The following is a 14,577-nucleotide window of genomic DNA, read 5'->3' on the forward strand; positions in this document are numbered from 1 at the left end:
GTAGCTCACACCTGGAAGAAGCATACACAGTTTGTTAGTAGGGTTTTAGATAAATAACAACGGTACATCCTAGCTTCTGATAGTGTCAATCACATTGTTTTGTTCATCACTCGCTCAGTAACTCACAGTGACGGTGTAACTGTAGGACATTCTGAACTTTCCCACGCTGAATGTAGTTGTCACTCGTTTGGATTGACCGCGATACAGTTGGTAGTTCTGAGTTATGAGCTATGAGTCATGATAATCAAGTTCGGTTTCAGTATTTCAAAACGAGCATTTCACGTTGGGAACAAAAACAAATGTGTTATATGACTTTAATTTTATTTCATTTTATATTGAACTATTTGTACGTAACAATGAATTGTTTCATGATTATTAAAGAGACCGACTATCATTATGTAATGTTTACTGTTTTAGGAATATTTGACAGAATATTTTTCAATATTGCATTGATATATAACTATTTCCACATGTTTATCTCGACACTCAGAGATGTGAGGTGAGGTGAAATGTGCTTTAACGTCGCATTCAATGGTATTGCATTTATATAGCAACGTGCTTGCACGTGTGTGACTCCGAGCTGACCAGTCCCTATAAGTATCGTGTTTGGGTTTGACGCGACCAGGGGATTGAGCCACCGCACTTTCCCTGTCGGTCATGGAGGCGGTCGCACCCCAGTGCACATAATACACACACAGACACATCAACCGAGAAAGTTGACAACATGACCATATACAGCAATACGATAATCCATAAGCAGTGATCAAAGACCATTTACCAAAACTCAAATAATAGATATACAGATATTATTAACCAGATTATATATTATGAGTCTGTGAATGTTATATTTGAGGATGACGACTTTGAAATACATATTTGTTATTTCCTTACATTGTATATACTTGCATCACATGGGGTTTTCCTCCAACATCAAGCTAACACCCTATGATATAACTGAAATACTGCTCAAAGCGGCTTTAAACTCAAAGAAGATATGTATATACATTTACCCTCAGCATAGTCTTGTCCACCTGTCCCTGAGTTGTTGGATACAGGTGTGGGTAGTGTTGATACACCTGCAGGTGTTGAGGCCGGGGATTGTGTCATGGGAGTTGTTGATCCTAAACAGAAATTATCTTGCAGCTCTAGATACTTTATTCAGAGTTGCTAGTCCGACGTTTCAAATCACATCACATTCTTTTTCAGATGAAAATCAGTGTCATTTCTGATTCACGCATGTGGAAAATACATAAGCCCTAAAATCACATACTTATTATGTATTTACGAGTACATATGGCTTTCTTGTACTATTCTTTAGGTATCAAGACTCGTATGTGTATACCAGCTCTTGTACAGACTCTATCAGAAATGTTCCATCTTGGAATGCTTTATACTTTTATTGGAACATGATGTTGCAGCTGGCAAAGTCACGTGGTTTTAGAGCTACTCTTCCACCTGAAATGTCCCAAATACACAGAAAACTAGGACTCACACAGGGGTAGGGGTATGTAATAAGATGTCGTCCTCTTCAGTCATACAGAATGTAGAATGCCAGACACCACGTGACTAGGCCCTGGCATTACTATGACACAGGGGAACTCAGGCGTACAGTAGAAGACATAACAACATGTCCAGACAAACGTTCCCATTGCGCTCTCATTGCCCCGCGCATTAACCTTGAAGTTCAAAACTATATTCTGGAGGAGTTGCATCAACTACTTAGAAAAACAGATGGGCTTGAAAGGAGTTTGAAGGTGGAGGCATGCCGCCTGGGTAAATGTCTAGTTGAAAAGAAAGAGAATGCAAGACATGTAAGACCAGATGGTTCACTGCATCACGTCCTGGGGAGGTTCATTTTCTGTTTGGGAAAAGGATCGAGCGAAAAACTAAATTGGACATGTCTCTGGGTACAGGAAAAGAAAAATAAAGCTTTTGACTGATCTACCTCCAAAGCTTAGAGGCTAATTAAATCCTAACACATAGAGCATCATCATCAATCTTTGGCAAACTTTTCAGAAATCTATTCCAAAATATGTACTCAAGGTACCTCAGCAATGGAGGTATCTGAATTGACTCAAAGTTGGGTTCAGTTATTCATTTCAATTGGCTGTAAAATGAATTTGAAACAAAAGATGAGAACAACGCTATTTATTCTGTTTGGTTTACCACGTCATTGGTCTTGTTGCTCGCTATGTCTCTGCTCGTTAATCAGTTGTCAGGCCCTTGAAAAAAACTAATAATGAAATAATAATAATACACAATCAATAATCAAAAAAAAAAGATGCAAATAATGATGCACTGAAAGTATGGAAACAAATGGTGAACCTTAGCGATCGAAATTGAGATTTAGACACACTAAAAGAAAACCTGAGTTTTGGCACGAAAAGAAAAATGGAGTGGGACAGAAAAAGTGATAACCAAAGAAATTACTTCTCAACCAGCCCGAGATGTCAACTTGGGTGAACTGTCAGTTTCGGCTCCGTGAATTCTAACAAACTCATAATGTGACAACGAAGTCCACTTCAAGGCCCAAACTTCTGGAGATGGCAAGAAAATATAACTGCTTGTTGTAGGTCTGTTTATGTGTTTAGGAGATGCTGTTGGATTGTCTGGTCCAGACCCGATTATTTTCAGACCACCGTCACATTGCGGGAATATTGCTGAGTGCGGCGTTAAACAACAAACAAAACACCCGTGTGTTCAAGTTTAGCATAATGCAATATAATATTAATATCTTCATGTAAATAAGTTAACCTCAGTACAAAACTCTATTTAGTTTGTTAGCTGATTTGTCGTCTTGTAAGGTGCCTGTATGATTATATTATGTGCATGAAACAGGTTATATACCTGAAAATATTTCTCATTTTATTTAACATTCTGATTATACATCTATACGTGATGAGGACATCAAAGTATTACATACCAAATTATACCTTCATAGTAATAATATATATTACAAAATAATAATAATAACATAATAAAAAAATATGTTGTTTTAGTTCTCTAAACAATCTACAGCGTATATATCTAAACTTGGGTTCGTACGTTGAATGTCCAGCACAAGCATCGTCCTATTATTAAACACTAATTAACCCCTGCTAAATTACTGCTATTGGTACTGCAGGAGTTCATGCTTAAGCCAACCAGAATGTGTTTAGTACAACAAATTATAGCGTACCATCAACGTTTCCAAGGGACACCAGGAGCAGCGCCACTTACATGAAACGTCCCATTGTCACAGAGCTAAGCATGTACCGCACAGAGCTGTGACTACGCTCTGTCTGGCAGGGTGGCTGCGGATAACCTGGTATGTATGCACCACGTGAACGCAGGCCACTGTAACAGCAAATGAAATTGTGTGAATCACGGATGACTCTTCCAACAATATATGTAGCGTAGCCTTGTACATTGTCAGCATGTACAGGCAAAGGATGTATTTACTGCCATTATAACAAAACATATAGCAGGAGTGTTTCCTATGCGAATACTCATGTGTACTCAAATTGATCTAAATAGCTTATTGACAACTTGAATCTCATGTGGAAACTTGATGTGGGGACATAAACTGAGTTGAGAGCTCTTAACATAATGTTAATTTGTTTGCATATATATGAAGCGGCCTCTTCCCTACAAAACTTCTTTCTTCTATATATATTCAGATTCAAAAAGAGGTTTTGTAGGAAAGAGGCCGCCTCATTCGTAGGATTTTGATACTGCTCGTGGCCTGGGTGTATGATACTGCTGATACTGCTTGTGTTGATGGCCTGGGTGTATGATACTGCTGATACTGCTTGTGTTGATGGCCTGGGTGTATGATACTGGTGATACTGCTTATGTTGATGGCCTGGGTGTATGATACTGCTGATACTGCTTGTGTTGATGGCCTGGGTGTATGATACTGGTGATACTGCTCGTGTTGATGGCCTGGGTGTATGATACTGCTGATACTGCTTGTGTTGATGGCCTGGGTGTATGATAGTGGTGATACTGCTCGTGTTAATGGCCTGGGTGTATGATACTGGTGATACTGCTTGTGTTGATGGCCTGGGTGTATGATAGTGGTGATACTGCTCGTGTTGATGGCCTTGTTGTATGATAGTGGTGATACTGCTCGTGTTGATGGCCTGGGTGTATGATAGTGGTGATACTGCTCGTGTTGATGGCCTGGGTGTATGATACTGGTGATACTGCTCGTGTTGATGGCCTGGGTGTATGATAGTGGTGATACTGCTCGTGTTGATGGCCTGGGTGTATGATACTGGTGATACTGCTCGTGTTGATGGCCTGGGTGTATGATACTGGTGATACTGCTTGTGTTGATGGCCTGGGTGTATGATACTGGTGATACTGCTTGTGTTGATGGCCTGGTTGTATGATACTGGTGATACTGCTCGTGTTGATGGCCTGGGTGTATGATACCGGGGATACTGCATGTGTTGATGGCCTGGGTGTATGATACTGGTGATACTGCTTGTGTTGATGGCCTGGGTGTATGATACTGGTGATACTGCTCGTGTTGATGGCCTGGGTGTATGATACTGGTGATACTGCTCGTGTTGATGGCCTGGGTGTATGATACTGGTGATACTGCTCGTGTTGATGGCCTGGGTGTATGATACTGGTGATACTGCTCGTGTTGATGGCCTGGGTGTATGATACCGGGGATACTGCTTGTGTTCATGGCCTAGCTGTGTGATGACTGTGATACTGCTCGTGTTGATGGCCTGGCTGTATGATACTGATGATACTGCTCGTGTTGATGGCCTGGGTGTATGATACTGATGATACTGCTCGTGTTGATGGCCTGGGTGTATGGTACGGGTGATACTGCTCGGTTTGATGGCCTGGGTGTATGCTACTTGTGATACTGCTCGTGTTGATGGCCTGGCTGTATGATACCGGGGATACTGCTTGTGTTGATGGCCTGGGTGTATGATAGTGGTGATACTGCTCGTGTTGATGGCCTGGGTGTATGATACCGGGGATACTGCTTGTGTTGATGGCCTTGGTGTATGATACTGGAGATACTGCTTGTGTTGATGGCCTGGGTGTATGATACTGGTGATACTGCTCGTGTTGATGGCCTGGGTGTATGATACCGGGGATACTGCTCGTGTTGATGGCCTGGCTGTATGATACCGGGGATACTGCTTGTGTTGATGGCCTGGGTGTATGATACCGGGGATACTGCTTGTGTTGATGGCCTGGGTGTATGATACTGGTGATACTGCTCGTGTTGATGGCCTGGGTGTATGATACCGGGGATACTGCTCGTGTTGATGGCCTGGGTGTATGATACTGGAGATACTGCTCGTGTTGATGGCCTGGGTGTATGATACTGGTGATACTGCTCGTGTTGATGGCCTGGGTGTATGATACTGGTGATACTGCTCGTGTTGATGGCCTGGCTGTATGATACCGGGGATACTGCTTGTGTTGATGGCCTGGGTGTATGATACCGGGGATACTGCTTGTGTTGATGGCCTGGGTGTATGATACTGGTGATACTGCTCGTGTTGATGGCCTGGGTGTATGATACTGGTGATACTGCTTGTGTTGATGGCCTGGGTGTATGATACTGGTGATACTGCTCGTGTTGATGGCCTGGGTGTATGATACTGGTGATACTGCTTGTGTTGATGGCCTGGGTGTATGATACTGGTGATACTGCTCGTGTTGATGGCCTGGGTGTATGATACTGGTGATACTGCTTGTGTTGATGGCCTGGGTGTATGATAGTGGTGATACTGCTCGTGTTGATGGCCTTGTTGTATGATAGTGGTGATACTGCTCGTGTTGATGGCCTGGGTGTATGATAGTGGTGATACTGCTTGTGTTGATGGCCTGGGTGTATGATACTGGTGATACTGCTCGTGTTGATGGCCTGGGTGTATGATACTGGTGATACTGCTTGTGTTGATGGCCTGGGTGTATGATACTGGTGATACTGCTTGTGTTGATGGCCTGGTTGTATGATACTGGTGATACTGCTCGTGTTGATGGCCTGGGTGTATGATACCGGGGATACTGCTTGTGTTGATGGCCTGGGTGTATGATACTGGTGATACTGCTTGTGTTGATGGCCTGGGTGTATGATACTGGTGATACTGCTTGTGTTGATGGCCTGGTTGTATGATACTGGTGATACTGCTCGTGTTGATGGCCTGGGTGTATGATACCGGGGATACTGCTTGTGTTGATGGCCTGGGTGTATGATACTGGTGATACTGCTTGTGTTGATGGCCTGGGTGTATGATACTGGTGATACTGCTCGTGTTGATGGCCTGGGTGTATGATACTGGTGATACTGCTCGTGTTGATGGCCTGGGTGTATGATACTGGTGATACTGCTTGTGTTGATGGCCTGGGTGTATGATACTGGTGATACTGCTCGTGTTGATGGCCTGGGTGTATGATACCGGGGATACTGCTTGTGTTCATGGCCTAGCTGTGTGATGACTGTGATACTGCTCGTGTTGATGGCCTGGCTGTATGATACTGATGATACTGCTCGTGTTGATGGCCTGGGTGTATGATACTGATGATACTGCTCGTGTTGATGGCCTGGGTGTATGGTACGGGTGATACTGCTCGGTTTGATGGCCTGGGTGTATGCTACTTGTGATACTGCTCGTGTTGATGGCCTGGCTGTATGATACCGGGGATACTGCTTGTGTTGATGGCCTGGGTGTATGATAGTGGTGATACTGCTCGTGTTGATGGCCTGGGTGTATGATACCGGGGATACTGCTTGTGTTGATGGCCTGGGTGTATGATACTGGAGATACTGCTTGTGTTGATGGCCTTGGTGTATGATACTGGAGATACTGCTTGTGTTGATGGCCTGGGTGTATGATACTGGTGATACTGCTCGTGTTGATGGCCTGGGTGTATGATACCGGGGATACTGCTCGTGTTGATGGCCTGGCTGTATGATACCGGGGATACTGCTTGTGTTGATGGCCTGGGTGTATGATACCGGGGATACTGCTTGTGTTGATGGCCTGGGTGTATGATACTGGTGATACTGCTCGTGTTGATGGCCTGGGTGTATGATACCGGGGATACTGCTTGTGTTGATGGCCTGGGTGTATGATACTGGAGATACTGCTCGTGTTGATGGCCTGGGTGTATGATACTGGTGATACTGCTCGTGTTGAAGGCCTGGGTGTATGATACTGGTGATACTGCTCGTGTTGATGGCCTGGCTGTATGATACCGGGGATACTGCTTGTGTTGATGGCCTGGGTGTATGATACCGGGGATACTGCTTGTGTTGATGGCCTGGGTGTATGATACTGGTGATACTGCTCGTGTTGATGGCCTGGGTGTATGATACTGGTGATACTGCTCGTGTTGATGGCCTGGGTGTATGATACTGGTGATACTGCTCGTGTTGATGGCCTGGGTGTATGATACTGGTGATACTGCTTGTGTTGATTGCCTGGGTGTATGATACTGGTGATACTGCTTGTGTTGATGGCCTGGGTGTATGATACTGGTGATACTGCTCGTGTTGATGGCCTGGGTGTATGATACTGGTGATACTGCTTGTGTTGATTGCCTGGGTGTATGATACTGGTGATACTGCTTGTGTTGATGGCCTGGGTGTATGATACTGGTGATACTGCTTGTGTTGATGGCCTGGGTGTATGATACTGGTGATACTGCTTGTGTTGATGGCCTGGCTGTGTGATACTGGTGATACTGCTTGTGTTGATGGCCTGGCTGTGTGATACTGGTGATACTGCTTGTGTTGATGGCCTGGCTGTGTGATACTGGTGATACTGCTTGTGTTGATGGCCTGGGTGTATGATAGTGGTGATACTGCTTGTGTTGATGGCCTGACTGTATGACTTCTCTTACTCTAACGTTACTTGACTAAACATCTATTTTAGCGTTGTGTTAGAAGAGGACAAAAAAGAAGTCTTGAACGGGATGGGCACAGTACATTTGTCGTAATAGAGGGGACATATAAGACACTGGATAATCGAGGATGGACCACACCATACTATATGACCTTCGTTTATCTACTCATAACGCTACTATCGCCGACACCATTGCTGTATTTGGCTTAGTTATAATGCGTGTATAAGTGTGCACGTCTGTATTGTTCTCTCTGTTGTATGTGAATGTAACACATCCGTTATAGGATGAATCTTATCAGTATTTGTCTGTCCCAGTCGACAATTACATTGAGACATAAAGGTATATATTTGTATGTTTCCTCTACTTTGCACGAAAACATATTTTGGCATTATTAAATCTGCCCTCATATCATGAATCACGGTTATAATGTGGCAGGGCTTTAAGGGAATGTCATGACATGACACGAGCTGTCCAAAACATCATGTGGCATATTTTTATTAACTAGAATGTTATCAAATGTGGCTAAATAATAATATTCACAGGAATAATGGTAACAGTAAGGCATGGTTTCGTCCACCAAATTTATCCTGCTTCGAAACGAGGAAAACATGGTATCATTATTGGTGTCGGAAGGGGTCTCATGATGCACACATAACATTTAATCGTTTTGCCACATACGAGGTATGAACTGATAACATACAGAATTATTGCTAAACGTGTCAAAGATGAGAACTGAAATTACTGTATTCTTGGTATATTATATCTCAATCTCTCATTGTTTTGATTCACCTTTGACAAGGTATCTTGTATAATGGGCCCATGGACACATGGGAAAGGAATAATTCTTCAATTAAAAGAATCATGAAGATGTTGCTGAAAACATCTACAACAATTCCACCTTTGAAACCCAAAGTATTCAGCTGTTATTAATTCAAGCTCTGGCATTTTCACGAAATTCGAGAAGTAAGAAATTCGTGCTCGAGTCTAAGTACGCAACTTGTAGTGACATCTTATCTGAACCTACATCAAGCGTTTATTATTGAATGAGTTGAGCCAAGATCGCATTGTGGATAGAGAACACTCAAATAAGGTATTGACCGTGTTATGTTCCAGCAGGTATTTCTCTTGGTTCGTATACAGTAGGTTAAGGTTCACCAAGATATTATCCACATGAAACAAGTGAAATGTAATATTCCCGTAGCGTCTCACATTGAACGGTATACGGTTATTGTAACATTTCTTGGAGGTATCGCGTCAGGTCATTAAGAGCGATCCATCAATGTATTATGTATCAGATGTAAATGCTTTTTGAACATACGAATACCAGACATTCCTCGTGTGATAGAAGGCGCAAGGGGAGTCTAGTGGTTTAAGTCCTGAGTTCGATTTCACACACGTCTACGCTATGTGAAGCCCTTTTCTGGTGTCCACTGCCGAGAACTTGTTGGAATCTTGCTTAAGGCAGTGTAAACAAAACGCACCCAGGCGATAGCTTCAAGAAACCTACAAGGCAATTATAAAAATGCTACCAGGCATGTGTGAGACAGGGCGAGGACAGAGTGATGGCATACTCGTGAAGGCGTAGCGCAGCGTTTAGTGTAATACAGATTATTAGCTTAGTGTAATTCCGTATCATAAATACCACATATTAGAAAAGGAATCATGTGAGCCCTTGACTGATTTCCAGTGATCCATTCATACATTTACACCGCCATTTTTCTTTTACGCCCAATGGAAATTTTGGCGGATATTAAAGAGTGGTTATAATAAAGTTTTTTATTATTCTCCAAGGATTGTCTAGTTTGTTTGTTTGTTTGTTTGTTTGTTTGTCAGCTACATTCCAGCTATATGACGGCGGTCTGTAAATAATCGAGTCTTGACCAAACAATCCATTGATCGATACCATGAGCATCGATCAACGAGACTGGGTTACGATGACACGCATACACCAAGTCAGCGAGCCTGACCACCCGATCAGACTAGTCGCATCATCAACATCAGACTTATCCCAATGATATGCATAACATGATTTCATTTTAATTTGGGTCGTTTTAAAGGGAAAGCTTGTTCCGTGAGAGACTATGTATACCATGCCGATGGAGACTTTTGCTACAAAGATTGGAAAACAAGGGAAGTTTTTGGAACAGTGCCAAGGTGACATGTGCCAGGTCTGGGGGCATGTTGATGAAAACACGGCGGACAAACACCGCTTCCTCGTATCCGCCGCCGAGTCCCCGCGTGAGTTGTCTTGGTTTGTTTGTTTGTTTGTTGTTTAACACCGCAATCACCTATGTTCCCGCTATATGACGAAGGTAGGTAAATAATCGAGTCTGGACCAGACAATCCAGTAATTATTACCATGTGTATCGATCCGTGCAATTGGGATCGATGACGTGCATCAATCAAGTCAGCGAGCCTAACCACCCGATACCGTTAGTCGCCTTTTACGACAAGCATAGTCACCTTTTACGACAAGCATAGTCACCTTTTACGACATGCATGGTCGTCTTTACGGCAAGCATGGGTTGCTGGGTTGCTATTCTACCCCGGATCTTCACGGGTCAGTTGTCTTGGTACCTGGATTATACTTTCACGACCTAGATGCGATCGTTTGGTCTTAGGGATCGACCATTTGATATTCTGCCTTTTTTGTATGAGACTGAATATATTTTCGGTCACTTTTTCAAGACATGCATTTTTGGCATGCCCACATCACATGACATCGTTAATGACCAAAATGTCCAGCGAAATATCATATTTTTGAAAATAAATTCCAATAATTTTTCTACATACTACTACATACATGTATATCATTCATCTGAATTTGTCAAAGTCAAACGTGTCCAGTACGATTACAACACTTCCATGAATCGAATATAATCTGCACCCAGTGATAATCAAAATACGACAACAGAGAATACCAGTTCACTGCTACAAAGTTTCCAACTCACAACGTACCTATATATTTGTTATCCAAACGTGTTTATCATATGTTATCAACACATTTGCAATTGACACAGTGCACAATAGTCCACATATGAGACCGTAACAAAAGAACAAACACTAATTGCGTTTTACACAGACATTGTGTCTGTAGCCAACAAAGTTGATCTAATGGTCTGATGATGGAATTATTTCAGAGACATTTAGCTGCAGATATGTCTTTCCAAACATCGTAGAAGTAAGTGATGTTTTGCAAACCTAATATCTTTGATGAGATTACAGCACGATTGTTTCCTGATAACATGAAAAACCGATACTTTCCAGCAAGGCGACATTAAAACAATTGTTTCCAGGTGACATCACACACGACTATTTCCGAGTAACATCAAACCCGTTCGTTTCCGGGGAACATCAAATCCGATTGTTTCCAGGTAACAATAACGCAATTGTTTCCATATAACATCCCACGCGACTGTATCCAGGTAACATCAAACGCGATTGATCCCAGGTAACATCACACATGATTTCTCCTAGGTGACATCAAGCACGATTGTTTCCGAATAACTTCAAACCTGATTGTTTCCAGGTAACATCACAAATGATTGCTCCTAGGTAACATTTACACGATCGAGTCCAGATTACATCCCACAGGACTGTTTTGGATAATATCCCAAACAATCGTTTCCAGGTAACACCCAACACGATTGTTTCCAGGTAACACCCAACACGATTGTTCCCGGGTAACACCCAACACGATTGTTCCCGGGTAACACCCAACACGATTGTTTCCAGGTAACACCCAACACGATTGTTTCCAGGTAACACCTAACATGATTGTTCCCGGGTAGCACCCTACACGATTGTTCCCGGGTAGCACCCTACACGATTGTTCCCGGGTAGCACCCTACATGATTGTTCCCGGGTAGCACCCTACACGATTGTTCCCGGGTAGCACCCTACATGATTGTTCCCGGGTAGCACCCTACACGATTGTTCCCGGGTAGCACCCTACACGATTGTTCCCGGGTAGCACCTAACATGATTGTTCCCGGGTAGCACCCTACATGATTGTTCCCGGGTAGCACCCTACATGATTGTTCCCGGGTAGCACCCTACATGATTGTTCCCGGGTAGCACCCTACACAATTGTTCCCGGGTAACACCCTACACGATTGTTTCCAGGTAGCACCCTACACGATTGTTCCCGGGTAACACCCTACACGATTGTTCCCGGGTAGCACCCTACACGATTGTTCCCGGGTAACACCCTACATGATTGTTCCCGGGTAACACCCTACACGATTGTTCCCGGGTAGCACCCTACACGATTGTTCCCGGGTAGCATCAATGCCCTGTGGCTCGGGGGCTCGTGCACGTTCTTCTCTAAGAAGACCTGAAAGTGGATTGATGGGACCCCCATCGTCAATGACTACTGGCAGAAGAGCAGAACAGATAGGTGGCCTTCAAATAACTGCCTGAGCTATGGCTTGTCACAAAACGAATTCAAATGGGATGACGTCAGTTGCATTGATTTGAAGGGCTTCTTTTGTGAAGCACCAGTTAAATGCCACGTTAAACCAAAGTGACATTGACCTTGTTGGGTAACATATTGCCTGACACTGTCGTGTATTGTGTTCCATAGAATAGTTAGAACGTGTACTGTTGTGGATAGCAGCAAATGAAATTTACTTTTTGATGATATATTCTTTAATATTTTCGCATTGGGAGAATTATTACTTGCATATTTTGGGGTCTATGATATGTCCTCTGTTGTTCGTCCGTTGCTCATTAGTTACTGTCTTCTCAGCCCGGTTGCTGGTCTCAAATTGAAGGTTTAGATCTGCCGGCGGCTTTTGAATAATCGAGTATTGGCCAGACAATTCAGTAATTGCTAGTGTGAACAAAGACTATGCCGTCGGGGTACGAGAACACGCAATTATTCAAGTCACCGAGCAACAGTATTAGTTGCTGGGGACCATTGCGATTGTGTGTCATGTTTGTTTGTTCAACGCCGCACGCAGCCATATTCCAGCTGACGGGAGATTTTGAATAATCGAGTCTTTGACTTACAATCCAATGACTGACATCATGAGCATCGATCTACGCAGCTTGCATCACCCGATCCCGTTAGTCGCCTCTCACGACATGTATGGGTTGCTGAAAATAAATTCTAATCCGGATCTTCACGGGTTAGGACCAAGACTAACCCGGCATCCCCAAGAGGGTATGTCTAGCACCATAAACGTACTGAATTTAGTTTATTGCATTAACAAGTTTCAAAAATTAAATTATGAAAAGTAATAAAGAATCTTCTGCAGAGAAACCGCAAAGTCTCAGAAGCTGAATCAATACATCATTCGTGTCAGAAAGGTGAATGTTCACCTTTGTTGGAAATGTTGGTCACAATTAACTTTGAAAATGTATAAGAATAACCTCATCAGAAACCATACAAACCAGAAAGCTTAACGTTTGTGACCATAGTGTGACCTGGTTGAAACTTGAGACACTAGTTAGTCCACTTCCAACAGGAATTCCTCCCAATGCTGGCCGAGATCACTTAAGGGATGAATGTGAGCCGAGTTATCTTAACGATGTCTGCTTTCACGCGGATGACCCTGGTTCGATTCCCGACATGGGTACAATGTGTGAAGCCCATTTCTGGTGTACCCCGCCGTGATATTGCTGGAATATTGCTAAAAGCGGCGTAAAACCATACTCACTCACTCACTCATGTGTACTGTCGTATATCGGAAGCTCTTAACGATGTAGTGTAGGTTTTAATAAAATGAGTGATGCATTGTTTCAAACTTTACGACTTTGACGTATCGTTTAGTTGGATAGTTTTAAGTGATTCAATAGCATTACTAAAATTGTACTCGTGTTATGATACATGCATTTTATGAAGCACATTTCGGTAAATATCATATTCTCAAATCCCTTTATATAACAAATGCAACAACAAATCTGAAGCACCCCGATATATTCGTTACATGTTGCGTTATGTGGCATTGAATATTGTATGTATTGTGATTATTTAACTGTGCAAATGATGAATGTGGCAAATGTATTAAAGCGCCTGTAAAATAGTTTGAATTGCGTGTGTCGTGGCCACAGAGTTACCCCCCTTGGTCTGTTTGTCTATACTTCAAACATGTCACTTTCATTAAAATCAGATCTTTGTTCTCGCTACCGCTAAACAAAGATCTAAGGACATTCCATGAGGGGTCACGTCAGAACGACCTTTCATCCGACCAATCAGAGTGTCGCTAACCAGATCATGAAAGTGACAGTTGGAAAGTGATTTCTTATCATGCGGCCCGAAAACTTTAACACGGGGTATTCCGAACGATAGTTACGGGCTGAACGACTTAATCCATACAATCTATTAGCCATTCAAGAATGTTCTTTGTTCAGGTTTCAAATTTTTATCGACAATTTGTCAAAATATTATTCTAAGCGTAGTCGCCAATTTGAAGTTAGTGCCGTAAAGGACGAGAGAGCTGCCTTCTGATTGGCTGATGTCGACTTCTTGTCAGTACTTCCATTGGTCGGTCAAAGTTCGCGCCAGGTCGGTCTGACGTGATCCGTAATTGGATGTCCTCAGATCTTTGTTCAGCGGTAGCGAGAACTAAGTCCGAGTATAATGAGATTGCAAACATTTTGACATCTTCGCCACCCTCCTGTCACTGCGAGGAGCTCCATTGTGTCGTCTACTCTGGGGAGTTACACAAGACTAGCTACCAGTCGCTTCTAGATACAGTGCAT

This window comes from Haliotis rufescens, unplaced genomic scaffold, assembly GCF_023055435.1.
Source record: "Haliotis rufescens isolate VD_foot unplaced genomic scaffold, xgHalRufe1.0.p SCAF_8, whole genome shotgun sequence".
In the NCBI taxonomy this organism is placed as follows: Eukaryota; Metazoa; Mollusca; class Gastropoda; order Lepetellida; family Haliotidae; genus Haliotis; species Haliotis rufescens.